The following is a 16911-nucleotide window of genomic DNA, read 5'->3' as shown; positions in this document are numbered from 1 at the left end:
TGAGCTCAGAAAGAACTAAGAAGGGTGAGCTTATTAAGCAGAAAGTCACAAAGGTGAAAAACATTCCAGGCCTAGGTTAGATTCCATGGAGGATAGAAGCTTCCAGGAGTAGGCCTAGGTTAGCAGACAGAGGCGGGAAGCCTCTGAGATAACAATTGAAAGAGGCGAATAAAAGTTCCTTTTGCAAGCATGTCTGTTGGCATTGTCCTTGTTCAGGAACTGTGTAGGCAACCACATTGTTAAGATTGTTATGATTGAAACTTCTCTGTCATTTCTAGGAGACACAGTACGACAGCAGATTTCCTGGTCTTCTGGATCTTACAGTCTTCTGTCCCCCTATTCTGTGATGTTCCCTAAGGATTGTGTGAGTAGTTGTATTACAGGTATATCCACTGGGCCTGAACACCATGCAATCAGTTGTTCTCTGCATTCTGACCAGTTGTGATTTCTGTAACAGCCTCCTGTTGCAAAGAAGCTTGTCTGGTAAGGATTGGGAGCTGCACGCGCTTGTGGATAAAGGTCAGATAATTAGAATGCAGTTAGGGATTGTGCTGGTTTAGTAAAGCGGGGGCAGCAGGTTCTCCTCTAAGATCCATGACCTCACTAGTCCCAGATATTGTGTTAAAATTCTAGTACTAGGCATGATTTCCTTCCTAGTCGTAGAGCTGTTGGTTGCCACCAGGATGTGTACCACTATTGCACCTTGAGGGATGTCTTGCCACGCTGGTAATTCTTATGGTTCATAAGCTTCACAGGGGGCTAGGGCTGTTTGTTACTTCCTTCCTTGGTAGCTTTCACAGAACATTCCAAGACTAGGAAAGTCCTCAAGGAGGAAGCTTTCAGTTCACATCCTCCAGGTCCTATGACTGAAGTAGATGGTGTCTTCAGCAACAGAAACTCGTTTTCACCCTCTGGGAGGCAGCCAGGGCAACAGCAATGGCTTATATTGTTTGGGGAGTCTCTTGGACTCCCGTGTCCAGCAACACAAAATGGCTTTCTCAGGGCTGTGTCACTTGAGGGAGCATTGTCACCCCGAGTGGTATAACTTCGTTCAAACTAAATGTATATACGTATACACATATGTTTATATGTATTACACACACACACATATATTTGGTAAATAAAAAAATGTTTCTTTACAGCTTTTTCAAACATCCAGAGTGTTAATTTTTGCTCTTCCCTTCCTGTCCTGTACTGACCTCCCTCTGCTCTCTCCATTTAACCCTGTTTTTCATCTCCCCTTCATATCTCTTGTATCTTGTTATTTCCATACATAGAACCACTGCTCAAACCCTCCCTTCCCTAGCATGATCCCTTTATACTTCCTTGCCTTCTGAGGTTACTCACATCTGAAGATTTGGAGATAGTAACCAGAGATGAGAGAGAACATGCAGTGTTTGTTTTTCTGTGCCGAAATCACATTATTCAACCTAATTTCTTCTAGTTCCGTCCATTATCCACTTACCTAAAATTTTCTTTCTTTCATTTTTAGTGGGGAGTTTCAAGACAGGGTTTCTCTGTGAAATAGCCCTGACTGTCCTGGACTAGCTTTGTAGACAGGATGGCCTCAATCTCATAGAGATCAGACTCCCAAGTGCTGGGATTAAAGGAATGTGCCACCATGCCTGGCTTCAGTAAACTTTTTTTTTCAATTTTTTTTCACTTTAATATTTTTTTCACACATTCACTTTCTCAAATGCAGACCCCTCCCTCCTTTCCTTTTGGTCTCACTCCCCGCATCTTTCCCCTTCCCTTCTTCTCAGAAAAAGGGAGGCCCCTCCCAGGCATTCAGAATGTAAGCTGTGGAATGACACATTAAAGTTTCCATTTTCTGTATTCAATGTATTTTATACATGTATCCAGCAGCCCAAACCAAAATCCCATGATGGAAAAACAGAAAAACAATGAGCTTTATATCCTCTTTCATAATTTGTATATGGTAGAAACTAAATATGAACATTTATCTAGTCATTATTGTTTTGTAACATAATTTATAATTACTGTATTGCAATCCCAAGTCTCCTTAGACCTTAAGGGTATTTCAATTTGCAAACAGCATGGGATTTCACACATTTCACACAAGTTCTAATGATTTAATTTCCTACAGCCAGAATTGCTTGATAAGTCAAAATTCATGTCCATTCAGAGCTTTAGGTACATATTAGGATCAAGAAGCCTTTGGAAAGATCATTATGAAAGAGCAATGTTTCACTTGTCCATATTAATCACAATAATGTAGGTACCAACGAGAAGACCAATCAATATGTGTCCAAGAACAAAGGCACTGGTGGATGAAGACAAATCCACCAGTGTACAATAGTAATAATTGCATTTCATATTTTACACAGCAATGTTCACAATCGACAAGCTATGGGGTCAGCCCTGGATGTCATCAACAGATGAATGAAATAAAGAAAATGTGATGCACACGCACACACAGAGACACACAGGAATTTTATTCGGCCTTCTATCAAGTTTTATTCAGTTCCTGCGCTATATTACCACAAAGCAATTAATTGTGGAGTTAAGAATCTAATATTAAAGATACGGAAACATGGAGACAGGTAAACTTATTATGTTTGTCATTCTGCTAGGAGGTGAAGAGAACAAAACAATTTTGTCCCTGGACACCTGCTCAGTGTTGTTGCATTCCTGGGAAGAGATTTCTTTTATAAGAAGGCTCTCCTTTCATGCTGGGATTAATTCACGTCACCTCTAAGTCCCTCCATTAGCGATAACAGCACCTGTAACATATTCCTGCCCACTTCCCATGGGCTGTGTATGTGTAGAGATGGCTTTCATCTTTGCTGTTGTTGCATAGGTCTTGGAGTGAAATCAGTTTGGCTTTTGAACTAAAGAGCACTTCCACAGCATGTGGCAACTTTGGAGCAAAGACGATGCTGGAGGTTGGAGGCATCCATGAGGAGAATCCAACATTTTTACACATTTTCTAAGGGCCACCTGAAGTGGAAGTTTCTGGTTTCTTTGAAGACTCGGTTTTGGCATATGATGTTTTGCTGCAAGCTGGGCACATGATGGTGTTCTGGAAGCTGGCTGGTGAGAGGGCACAATGTGATGTTTTGCTTTGAGCTATCTTGTCTGAGGGGCATGACTTTGGCCAGCTGATAACATCACTGTGTGGACTTTGAGGAGAGGAGACCTATAGAGGCCCACACACAGTGAGGAATGGCCTTTTGGATTGATGTTGCTGTGCTGCTATTCATGCTTGGACACTTGACTTCACAGAGAGAAACATTCCAGGGAACTTCTCAGGGCAATCCAACTGAGTCTTGTGGCTTTCCCTAACTTGTTGCAACGATTTCTGCTGGTGTTGACCTTTGGACTAGACTGGTAGTCTCCCCTAAAGATGCATCAACCCTAATTAGCAGGAAGTAGATAAAAGAGGTCCACAACCCCTTTCCCTACTAGTCTCCTATCTAAGGTCAGGGAACAGGGGTTGGGGGGAGGGCTTGAAAGGGAGGTAAAGGTGTTTAAGAACCCTAAATAAAGTAGCTTTGGTGAAAAATCTAAGCCTACAGCAACTGACTCCCGTGTTTATCATCTAACCCACAGTAACTGTCAGGACAGTTATAACCACCATTTGTAAAAGACACAACTTTTATTCAAAAAGAGTTAGGGACTTAACTATTCCAAAATAGGCAGCAGAGTATGGATTCTACTTCTGTGGGATTCCAAAGCCTCAAGGAAATGGAATATGCGAACCCCATACAAGCTTATTTTGAGGGCAACATCATTTGGTGTATTCAAACAATTATGTGACTTATGAACCAAGGGCCAAGAGAGAAGTCTGCACTATAAAGGCCACGTACCATCAACCGAGGACCTGAACAGAGAGAGTATTAGGTTACTACTCATGAAAGAAGACATCACAAGACTCAAAACATCTTCAGGTTGCTGCCTTCCTCTTCTTCCTCCACAACACCGCTAGCTTGTCACTCAGTGGGATACAAAGGGAAACAGGATATGGCACTTTGGTTTCAGGATCTGGGTTTGAAGCTTCTGGATAGAGTCCTGGATAGAAAAATTTGAAATCTTAGCAAAGACTTGGTAGATTTGGAATACAAAGCTCTTGGACTGCCTGTCAATGTGAGGTGGGGAAGAGAGAGGGTGAGGAGATTCTCTTTCTGTCTTTATTCTGGAGAGAGTGAGAATTTTGCTCTGAACTGTCTTCATGGACAATGTGGTGCTCTAACCTTAAAGCCATACAACTTCAGGATAATGGAACCTGATCCTCCTTTTAAATGCAACTTAGTTCCTTGAGTAGGGAAAAAAACAAAAAACAAAACATAACAAAAACAACAACAACAACAACACCCAGAAAGATAGTGATAAAACTCAGGGCCGAGTTAAATCCTCCTTTTGAGGTTGCTGGCGAGGCAGTTATCCTAATGGGTCATCTTTGTGACCTATGCCCACTCCAAAGTGGGGCTTACGACACTGCTGAAAACCTTGGGACCACTTTGTAGCCCTTAGAGGGCCTGGGCTCTTACCTTTGAAGGCCTCACCTTATACTGTATCAAACACAATAAATCTACCCATGCTTCCAATTTACAGTTAATTCATGGGTACTGTTTCACTTGAGTGGCCACTCAAGGCTTTTCTTTTGGGAACACTATCTTACATTGTTTCTTTTCAGCCTTGCAGTTTTGTTTGTGTGAAGCCATTTTTTTTTTCTCTCTCTCTCTCCAGGCTTTAAGCATTTCCATAAGCTCTGGAAAAGCCGATGAGCTCTCAGCTTTAGGAGTGACCTAGAATATGTGATGCCTGAGCAAGTGGGATTAAAGAAAAAATCTCTTCTATGGCACAAGCAACAATGAGCACCTTTCCTGGGTGACATGCAGGGCTTCTGTACAGCCAGCTATGCCAAGGCAGGTGTTGAGGAGAGTGGGGGAGGGGTGCTTTGGCGCTCAGAACAGTGGGGACTGTGGGTGACACCAAAACTCCAAGTGTAGTTGTTACCGGTGGCAACAGTCTGAACCAGGTGTTTCTGGGCTTTATTCAAGAATGAGATAAAGGCTCTTACAGATTTGCAAAGTAGCAGGAATACTGTATTTAAAGCAAAGCAAAGCACAGATTGGAAAGGAACTCACTGTCAAGACTGACAGCGGCCACAGGAGTGAAGGTACTCAGGCATAATTAGTGTCCAGACTTCCTTTTATGGGGTCAAGAGAAGTGGGAGTTTGCTTGCTAAGGGTGACAGCGAGGGTAGCTCTCAATTTTGATTGACAGATTCAATTATATAACTATTTCTCTTTAGCTCATGCCCCTTCCCAAAACTCAGCTGATTTTTAATCATGTGCATGTCCAATTATACATAGGTGTAAGATGCAAAAAAAGAGATTTTTCTCTAAAAGTTTACTTTGAGGAGATAATTACCCTTATTATGCATGTACGCCAAACCAGTCCAGGCCTGCTCATTAAAGGAAAGAGAAGTGTAGTTCACTGTTAAGAGAGGGGGTGCATGCAGTTTGATTGGGGTGCATGTGTCCTAGACTGCTGACAGGTTGCCAGGTGCACTGTTGGGAAAGAGCTGGAGAGTGTCTACTGTACATGCAGGTAAAGGCTACCCAGTGCATTGTTATACAGGAGGTGTTTGCAGAGTCCAATTCAAGTGAGTCTCGGGTGGCTAAGCTATCCCCTATGCTTGCTTCCCTCAGGGGGAGGTGAAGGCTCATGGCAGGGAAGCCTCAACAGGGCAAACCCATGTACAGAAGCAGACAGTCCTTCTAAAGAACATACATGGATGCTAAACTCAGTCCAGTATCTAGGTCTCATTAGCTTTTCCAGCTTTGTACAAAAATTCTGGTTCTGTGCATAAGTCTGGCATGTTTTGAACTCAGAGTGATTTGACATCAGTGTAAGTCTGAGACCAAAGGCAAGCCATTCGTCATCACGGGTAGTGAAAATTTGCAAGCCTATAAAACTAACATGGAGAGAGGGTGCACAGACGTAGTTAGCCAGGTAACAGGGGACATCAGGGGACAGAACTTAGAGTGTGGACAGTGGCATGTAAGTGAGGCAGTGCCATCTCAGGTGATTGTAGTCACATGTGTCAGGGAGTGGGTCCTCAAGAGTGACATCTGGCATGGCTGCTCACAGAACCATTCAAGGTGCAGTGTTTGTGACAAATGTGAATAATGACCAAAAATAAAAATAAAGAAAGCCAACATTTCAGTTCTCATATCTTCCACAAAACAAAACAAAACAAAACAAAACAAAAACCCAAAAAAATCAGGAAAAAAGTGGGTGTGAGCATCCTCTCATGTACTGTCTTATACCCAACACAAGCACCTCCAGAGTAAAGACTCTGGTGTAAAATATAGTTTGCTACAACTACCTACCTAAGCAAAGGCTTGTATCTGTTAAAGCTGGGTTTCAGCAGAAGAAGTGATGAAGTTGTATAGTTTTAGGATGGAGTGTCTAAGTATTTTTTAATTGGTGAATATTTAAATAATAAAAAGGGAAAGAGTAGAAACATTGTCCTAGAAACATATGTAAGACTTTATTGAGCCACAGTTGGCTTTGCTATTCTTCACATTTTTTCATTTTGAAAAATTTTCCAGAGACAAAAGCAGAGAAAATAAGAAAGTGAAACCTCAGTACCTAAGAATCTGTTTCAACGAATGTCAACTCATGTTTTTTTTTTCCTTCATCACACCTGTGTCTTCCCACTCTCCCATCACACACACAAATATTTTGTCTACCACGCCACATTAAATCAAATCCAAGAAGAAAGAGTGTGTCCTTCTAATTGTATTCCACCAGGTGTAAGGCTGACAGCTGTAGCCTTTGGTTTCCAAACAATAGTATGATCAGACCCAAGAGCTGCTTTACTCATAAACACCTTCTAAAATTCCCAGCCTTTGTTCAACCTTCCTTAAAAATCTATCTACCTTTTTATAACTGAACTTCTACATTGCAGCTTCCAGCACGGCTCTGGGGACAGACATGATTGGGATGGTGAGGGAATGAAGGAATGACAAACACAGACAGATAAACAGAAAGGGAAGCTGGGATCAGGTGGACTGGGCTCTCTGGTGGAGAAATGGCAGCAGCCTGGAAGTTCAGTATGTTTGGTATACACAGATAAACAGAGAGGAGAGGTTATCACTGAACAGGGAGGTGGGGTTATTACATCCACCTAAACAGGGAGGTGAGGCTATGGCACACAATGTAACAAGGAGACAGGATTATTACGCACAGCTAAATAAGAATCAGGTTTAGCTGTAGAAGTAATCTCTTGCAGAGAAGTCTTCAAGCCATAGGTATCTGTTAGAAAGAAAGCTATGATGAATGTTTTCTACACACCCTGTTAACATCCACACAGAAAGGTAGCCTTTGCCAGACATCTATCCTCACCGCAGGGGGAGGTGCTTTGCCATTTGCCCATGGTTCTGAGGCTTGGGAGTCCTTGGCATGGCTCTGCCTACGCCAAACAATAGATAATCACTCAGGACTTGACACACCCGGGCTCCTCATGCACCTCACGCTACATGTTGAATTTCTGAGTAAGTCTTCTAGAATTTTCTTACTATATAGCAATAGTTTGTTCTCATACGTTAGGCAGGAGAAGATTTTAATTAGCATAAATTAATTGTATAAAATAATGGGTTTCACTGAGATAGTTTATACAAGCGTATAAATAACCTATCATTTTCCCTGGTTACTTAACTGTGTATCCGAGATGAAGTCAACAGGCTGTAGCCTATGAGCCAACCACTCAGTTTTTCACACAATACATCTTTGGAACACAGTGAAACAAGAACATTCATTTACTTATATATTGCGTATGTCTGCTTTCACAGTGCTGTGAGAACAGCTAACATGAAGAGTCGTGACAGAGAACATATTGCCTACAAATCAGAAAACACTCACAACCTGGCCCTTTAAGAGAAAGCCTGTGGATTCCTTACCCACAAGTCTGAGTAAATTCTGTGACTACAAACACATTTTTCCATACTTTCATTGTGTAATAGCTATCCAAACATTTCATAGTCTTTTCTTATTGATCATACACCTGGAAAGCTCAAAGTGACAAGGCAGCAGTGCCAGTGTCCATCTCAGGCAAGGGCAGAGGGGCACCAGGAAGAGGCACTCCCTCTACTCTAAGAACAAGAACCTCTGGCCAAAACACTTAAGGAACGAGGACATAGACAGATTCACCAATCACATCCCTGGGGGTGGTAGCTCAGTCCTCGCTTCTCTTGTTGCCTAGTGTCTACAGTTCAGGCTTACTTGGTTCTCTGTCTCTGGGCCTGTGCTGGGAGAGAGAGTACACCATAGTGGAATGGTGGCCGGTAAGCACAGAGAGAGTGGAGCAGGATAAAAGCATGACCAATGACCTGCTTCTGAACCCTAGCTGGACTCATCACTTAGTATCCCAATTCAGCAGGAACTGGTCAGTGGCTCAACCCATGAAAGAAATTCATTGGCTTCTTGCCTAATCACCTTCTTAATTGTGCTCCCAGTTGGGAGCCAAGTGTTCAACACGCCTTCCTTAACAGGGCAGTGGGAAGAGAGTGGCATTTTATAACCAAATCATCACACACAGTGAAAGGAAATGTTGTCAACAGGGTCACATGGCCCCAAGTGATGAAATAAGGTAAGATCCACAGTAAGTCCTCTATTTTTTTCTTTTTGACTAAGCATTGCCATGACTTGTGTCCCTGCCACCAGACCAACCAAAACATCAATACTTAACACCATCATATACCAATCAGGTTCTGCTCAAGGGGAGAAGAACACTTTAGATTTCTTAAAGAGGAAGTATTATAAGAGACTGGCTTCGAAGACTGGAAGAACAAAAGAAGACCACTGCAACATTCCAGAGAATCATCTGCAGCATGAACGTGGTGGGACATCAGTGAGACTCCCAGGAATGGGCAGCCAAGCAGGAAGAGACGGGGTTTCCAGGACTGAGCAGCTAAGAGTCTCTTAGCTAATGTTGGAATCCAGAGATCTCAAAGCTGAGCTCAGATTGCTGAGGGAGGACAAGACGCCAGTCAAGGCCTTGATTGTCAAGGGTGTTCAAGTCTGTCTGGTGAAGGGCTAGGGCATGGCCTGTCCACAGCTGCCAAAGATGGTGACACTCAACTGTTGCTGGCAGCTAAAGGTCAGAGAGCCACCCAAGTGACCCTAGAGAAATGAAGAAGGATAAGAAGACGTCAGAAAGCCCATGTCTTCTTCTTTCAGTATCCAGCCTTTCTCTTGACTGCCATTAGCAAAACTGAGGAGATCAGCTGGCAAAGGAGTCTGAGAAATATAGTTCATGAAGTCCCACACCAGCATCACAGATCATACATAAGGATGGGATGTGTTACTGAAAGATAACAGATTCAAAAGGCAGTTCACATAGCCAACAGGGCCCTGTATATTTATCCACATAAAACAGTGTAGCTTGAGCTATGAGAACCAGCTTTGCCATTTACCAGCTACCTGTATCATGCATTGAAAATTCTGTTACCTTCCCTATAAAACAAAAATGTAGTTAATACTGCATTCCCCTAGTATATAATATCTCTGATCTAGAAGGATCCTGAAGGACTATAGAGAAAAAAACTGGTCAGCTCTTACAGAGCCTGAGAAACCTTGCAACCTGAGCACTAACAACAGGATTGTGGGGAGGTCAGGGGACATCTTAGATCCTGGCAGGCTGCTCAGCCAGGGAAAGGCTAGCTCAGACAATAACAAAAGAGAAAATTCAAATTAACAGATCAGCAATGGTGTCAGAGGCTAAAGAAAGGCCAAGAGAAAGGCCACTCTGAGCCAGAGAGCAGCAATGAATGTGGACAGAGGGATATGTGTCTCTCCCATGAGCCAGGGGCTGGTCTAAAGCTTGGCTCCCTGAAGACGGAGCCTCAGGGGTGAATTATATTTTTATTTTCTTAGAATAAAGCAGAAAGGCCCCAGATTTAAGGCACAGTAAAATGGAAGTTTTTCTTATTTTCCACAGAAAGTTCTAATGTTATGTTATTTCAATTCCCCCTGCCTAAGAAAATCTGGTCTGAACAAACCCATCTTTGCTGTACTGAAATCATTGATTTTTCCATCATGTATGAATTAACTGCTGTTGCATATCTGAACAGAACAAACATCCAAACCATGGAGCCTGTGTCAGGCAAACAGAAGAATCTAGAAAGGCTGCAAAGCAGAATGCTGAGCCCAGGAGTGTCTTCCTGGTGCTATAGTACTTGTGTGGACAGTGTCATCTCAACAGTGTTCTCATGGCCCCTACTCCAGCCATTCTCAGCTGTAGAATGCAGGATCTGCTGTGTATTGTTGCAGTTTGAGTGGTCACCTACATGGTTGTTTCTGCTTATGGTGTCCAGTCCCTGGTCCCTATCCATATGCCATGCTGACTGGCTAATTCTTATTCCATCATCAACTGTGTTCTCATAAACAAACTCTTGCCAAAATACCTTATGACATCATCTGATATAGACTCTCAGAGAGCTTTGAAGATCCCACAGTGATATCTCTTCACCCAGACAGCTGAAAGCCAGGCCCTGTGCCTTACTCAATGTACCTGCAGGAGTAACTCTGAATATGTAATAGGGAGGGTAAATGATAGGCCTAAGATTGAGGATTAGATAAGTTATATGCCTGTTGGCATAATGTTCTTTTGGAATGTATGCACTTTACCCTTGTTCATTCAAATGCTGATTTCTCTCCTCTACTCTCTGGTTTCAATCCAGACATTGCATTATGATACTTATTTTAAGCATCACCTATCTCAACTTTGTGTAAACATGCCAAAATAAAGCACCTTGCCACAATGTTGAGCAATAGAAGGGAAGTAGGAAGAGAGGGAGGAGCCAGAGGACAGGAAGGTGGGAGGCAGAGGAGGAGGAGAGAAGGGCAGAGGAGAAAGCTGGGAGAGCAGACTGGAGGAGAAGTCTTGGAACGACTTCACTAAAAGGAAATATAATGTGAGAATCTAAATGTTAGGAAACTATGAGGGCTTGGAGGTTTAGGATGGAGTAACTATTGCCCAGCATTGTGTTCTAGGTTAACTAAAAAAGTCATAGTCTCTGTGTGGTCATTTGGTTATACAGCTGTTTAGAATTAACAGCAACATTAATAAAAGATATATCAATAGTAAATATTAATCGCCACCTACAACATATGCCCAGTGTTAGAATTCAGATATACTCCTGGTAACTGCGAATGACACTGGAAGGATGGTCAATCAACTCTCTAAAGAAGGCTAGGACACAGCAAAGAACTGTTGGGTCTACATACTCCTCTCTAATGAGAAGATAATTTTTGGTGTATTTGTTTACTTTCTTTTGGTACTTATGTCTACTATCATTCCCTACCACAATCCCTTCCAACACCCCAACACCAAGTAAGAGAGACAGAAGTTAGTGGGAAAAGGGGTTGTTTCCTTCTATAGGATACTTCCTTCTGAATAGGAGCATAATTCCTTGGGGCAAGTCCTGTCTTCATAGTCAGGGTATCCAGCAAAGAAGTCCAGCAAACCAGCAACAGCAAATGCAACAGCAGGATAGACCAGCAGCAGCAGTGGAGGAGGGGAGCAGCAGCAGGGAGAGCAGCAGCCCCCATAGACCCTCTCAACAGTTCCCAGATTTAAACTATCTGCAGGTGGCATAAATCATGCCCCTTCCAGAGCACAAGACACATTATAGTTACCTACTGTGGACAGTCTGAAGCAGCCTCCATATCCCACACCTGGGATTAAAACAAAAACATAGTCACACAACATAACTGGGTTTTTAAAGAAACCAAAATTCTCACTACATATAATCTTTAAATGGCATTCCACTGGTAATAACGGTTTATAAAGAGGAGACCAGAGAATAAAGATAAGGGAGAGTCATCATTCTATTCCCTTCTAGTACTGTTGCTCTTTGGTCTTTTATCACAATTTTTGTTTTGTTTTGTTTTTTTGTTTGTTTGGTGTGTGTGCCCATCCATCCATTCACATTATCTGTAATGTTTTTCACTAACAAACGTGTGGCTTCCAACTCTTCTGAACAATTTAATGTCTGGATTTCTTGTAGCTAGCCCCCACCTGCCTGTTCTTGTCTACTCTTGTTGAATATGCTCCCCCAAATCAAAGGACTTGTTCTTGCACATAGACTTAAGAAAGAAGAGTTACAAAGGAAGTAAGAAGGCACAAATATTTGAAATTACTGAAGGTTCAGTTGTGTTCCAGATGGGACAACTATGGGAGCCAAGCATTTATTTCTTTTAAAGAAATCATTTTTATTTCGTGTGTATGAGTGTTTTGTCTGACTGTATGCATCCATGCCTGCCTGGTGCCCTAGAAAGACTTAAGAGCAGATCAGCTCCTCTGAAACTGGATCTAGAGATGGTTATGAACCATTAAGTTGAGGCTGAGAATTGAACCCAGGTCTTCTGCAAGAGTAGCCAGTGTTCTTAACAGCTGAGCCATTGCCCTGGTTTCCAGAGCCAAGCAATTCTTGGAGATGTCAGCACCTCATTGGAAAGTGGCCACTGTGTATCAATTACACACCAAAGGCTCAGAGAACACAAGAGAGGTCTCTGCCTACCTCCCCCTTGAAAATTGGAACTTCAGAACTTCAAATCCAGGAAAAGGGGTTTTCCCCTGGGAACTTTGCAGAGAAAACTGAAAAACAAAATAAGATGTTGATATCAGCTCCCCAAGGACTGTCACATTTGACTCTGTAGTTACTCTTCAGGGATGAATTAGCAAAGAACCAGAGTGTTAACTAACAAGGCCTGTTTTCCCCATGCACAATATACATGAATTGCTGAAGACAATTTGCAAGAAGAAAGCTCATTCACATCAGCCAAGCTGGAGATGGAAAACTCAAGGCTCAACCTGACCTCCCCAAGGACAGGAATTGGAAATATTTATGAAGGAATATTTGTGGGAAAAGGTGATGGGAAGGTGACCAAGACCAACTGAAATAGATTAAGTCTAAGGAGCAGTCAGGGAGTAGAAGCCTGGATTGAGGATGGGTCTAGGTGTGGTAGTTTGGATGGGGATGGTCCCCATAGGCTCAGATATTTGAATCCTTGGTCTCCAGTTGGTGGAACTGTTTTGGAAACATTAGGAGGTGTGGCTTGTTGGAGGAGGTGTGTCACAGGCCTGGGATTTGAGGCTTCAGAAGCCTCCACTCCTCCCAGTTCTTTCTCTTCCTCTTACTGGGGAGTCAAGAAGTGAGGTCTAAGCTGTTCTTGCCACCTCGCTTTTGTTCCTCCATCATGAACTCTAACCCTCTGAAACCTTAAACCCATGATTGCTGTTGTTTATACTTTGTCTTGGTCATGGTTTTTTGTCCCAGCAACAGAAAAATAGCTAAGACAGAGAGCAAGAAAGTAGGAGTCAGTATGCTCAGGAAACACTCAGAAACTACGAGCAGGTAGTGTCTTTACACCACTCAGGGGATTTGGGGTGTCAAATAATCCTCCAACTGCCCGCAAAGTGGGGGCACAATGATCCTAGAAGACTAATCCTTGTTGCTAGACAAATAATAAAATGGAAGATTTTATATTAACAGTGAGAGTTCCTGCTTGTAAAATTTACTGGTAGCATTTCACAATAAATCCTGAGTGAACAGAAGATGAAAACAAGGCATCAAACAACCCAGGAGCAAGCAGCCCAGAGCAAGTACATGGGCATTGCCTTTAAAGGGGCCAGAATATCAAAACACTGAGACAGTGCAGGCATTTCCTGCTTGACTGGATTTCTACTGTACCAATTGTAACAATTGTACAATACTGAAACAATTGTAACTATACACGCTCCTCCTTTGTTTTGCTAGCAAGGGATCTAAAAAAGCCATGTGATTAATAACTACATGGAAAAAAAGTCTCAAGGAGGACTGAGGCAGGCAAACGGGATATTTTGGTAATTTGGGACTTGGTTTGGTTCACACAATCCCCATCTTATAATGCATGCGGAAGCCCAGGCTCTTTATGGATACATAACACCTCTCTCTGGAACAATGCATCCATAACCTCAGATGCCCACTCACAACAGGCTACATGTATGCCCCTCTCTGAATGTTAGGATAAGTTTGTTTTTCCCCTGACAATCATCGACTGTGGTCAGATTCCATTTACTCACACCCTCCTTGTAGAAGAGAAAGGCCTGAACTGCTTTTGGGGTACACGCACAATCGCATAAAACTGTGTCACAAGGAAATGTTTGGGGAGACTCTGTATTGACCACCTTATCCCTGTGCATAGTTGGGCATGCATATGATCAAAGTCGGATGCATTCTGGGAAGAGACCAAACAATAAAAGCAGAGAGTCACTCTCTTCATGACCTTTAGTAATCACTCTCCTCCTTCTCCTGAATCCCCAAAAGAGGAAGCTCCACACAACAGCCAGGCCCCAGTTTGAGCGTCTTCCCTTGTTTCCCGGGGCTCACTTTCAGAGTGTTCTGACCTGCTCTATACCTTTGCTTTGAATACAATTTACTGTTGCTTTTGTGACTCTGTGTGGGCCTCGATGTCAGCTCCCTGAATAAGGGTCCAAGAACTTGGAAGCACCTGGACCAGATGCTGACTCCTAGGACCAGGACCACATTACAAGAATGGTTGAACAGGCAGCTCCTTGGAGTTGTCCTGGAGGATGTATTTGGTGTGAGGTTGTGGCAGTCTCCAGACTGCGGCTCTGCTGAGCTTTCATGTTCGTTGTTAAGAGATAATTGTCAAGACCTCCCAGCTCTACTCACCTTTGGGGGAGCATTGAAACAAGAAACTCCATTTTAATCTATTCCTTTTACATTTCGCCTTTTTAAAGTACCCCTGATTAACCACCCCACAGCCAGATTTGCGTTGTTATACTGCAAGATGGACGTGCCTCAAACTTTGATCTGGTCTGGCTGAAGGGGGAATGAGCAGTGGTCATGAGCCCTGTCAACCCCTTGAAGCCACACGTGAGGAAAGGAGTTCAACGCAGCTGTCAGGCTTAGCTTCCTGTATGTCAGACTGTAAAGTTCCTATTTGTCCATTTTGTGAGCACCCTGTGGATAAGAGTTGTATTTCTACAGAATCTTTTCAGGCAGTGGGTAATAGGTTCAAGATACAAAATTAACAAAAGTTATTTTTTTTTAAATCACTTTTTATAATAAAAAGATTTTTCCCCCCAGGTGTGGTGGTGCACACCTTTAATCCCAGCAGAGGAAGAGGTGAGTGGATCTCCGTGAATTCAAGGCCAGCCTGGTGTACAAATCAAGTTCCAGGACAGTCAGGGCTCTTATACAGAGAACTCCTGTCTTATAAAAATTGTTTATAGTCACACCAGTTTTATTTATTTATTTTTTTTGTGAACAGTCAGAAAACTGTTTGAGGAAACTTGTTGCATTCCCCTCCTTTCTCTGGATCCGTGTGGCTAGCACTAGCATGATCACAATTGACCAAAACCTTTACCGCTAAAGCTTGTACCCAGACACAGCAGATCCCCAGGAATTTTACACACTAACATTAATGCCGAAATGTGTGTCTTTCAGGCTTTCTGGGGTTCTTAGTGCATTCTAGATCAAGAAAACAATTTTAGAATTTGTTACACCTAAGAGAGGCTTGAGGTAGGTATTCAGAAAAGCAACAACAATAACAAAAAACAACAAACATTTCTTCGTTTCTTTTTCTAAAAATATTTCTATTTATTTTATGTATACGAATGCTCTATCTTCATGTACACATACATGCCTGAAGAGAACATCAGGTATCAATATTGATGGTTATGAGCCACCATGTGGTTGCCAGGAATGGAACTCTGGACCTCTGAAAGAGCAGCCAAGTGCTCTTAACCTCTGAGCCATCTCTCCAGCCCTACTTGTTTCTTTTCTTTTTAAGTTTGCCATGCTTAAATCACAGATAGAATAGAATCCTTGTTTTCTAGGCTACCTTCTTAAGGGTGAAGTGAAATGGGCTGGAGATATGGCTCAGCAGTTAAGAGCACTGGCTGCTCATCCAGAGATCCTGAGTTCAAATCCTAACAATCACATGGTGACTCACAACCATCTATAACGGGATCTGATGCCTTCTTCTGTCTTATGCTCTCTTCTGCCTTGCAGGCATACATGCAAGAGTGCTCATATACATAAATAAATGAATCAAGGTGAAGGAAAAGGTCAGTTTCCTATTAAAAGCAGACAAATGCTCTAAGGGAACTGTCAATTACCAAAGACCAAATACCAATATAATACCAGTGTCCTTCCAAAGCCAGTGTTCAGTTTTTAGAAAAGGCTAATTTTTTTTCTATTTTGACAGCTTTCTCATGATTGTTCTTTAAAATTCTTTTTAAACTTTCTCATCTTTTCATTTTCCAGTCTCTAAGTTTACCTGAACACCTGCAGCAACAACATTCTTACATTCCATAATTTCCTTTATTTTCTTCCCAACAGAACTCTGAATTGCTTGCGGAAGTTTGAGTCATTAAGCAAAGACCAACCAGCCTTCACCTGAAGTCATTTCCCTGTCACAAGATATTAAACGCACAGGCAGTATTTTGTTCCTGGAAAGACACGCCTGCAGCTGAGTGGTGGTGGCACACACCTTTAATCTCAGAACTTGGAAGGCAGAGGCAGGTGAATCTCTGTATGTTCAAGGCCAGCCTGCTCTACAGGCTGAGTGAGTTCCAGGACATCCAAGGCTACACAGAGAAACGCGTCTCCAATAAACAAAATGCATGGGCACGCACGCACACACACACAGAGACAGACAGAGACAGAGACAGACAGACAGACAGACAGACAGAGACAGACAGAGAGAGCAGAAGTCACCCTGTAGATGGTCGAAGACAGATTTCAAAAGCAGCCAAGGAACACGTTCTCAGGAAGGGCAGGCAAACCGTGAGCACAAACCTGTCTGGATTTGCTACCTCGGTGGCTGTTAAGTTACCGCAGCCGACTCACCCCTCCACCTTAA

Source organism: Meriones unguiculatus, chromosome 12 (assembly GCF_030254825.1).
Source record: "Meriones unguiculatus strain TT.TT164.6M chromosome 12, Bangor_MerUng_6.1, whole genome shotgun sequence".
Taxonomy (NCBI): domain Eukaryota; kingdom Metazoa; phylum Chordata; class Mammalia; order Rodentia; family Muridae; genus Meriones; species Meriones unguiculatus.
The sequence above is the reverse complement of the archived record's forward strand: the minus strand, read 5'-3'. Positions refer to the sequence as shown.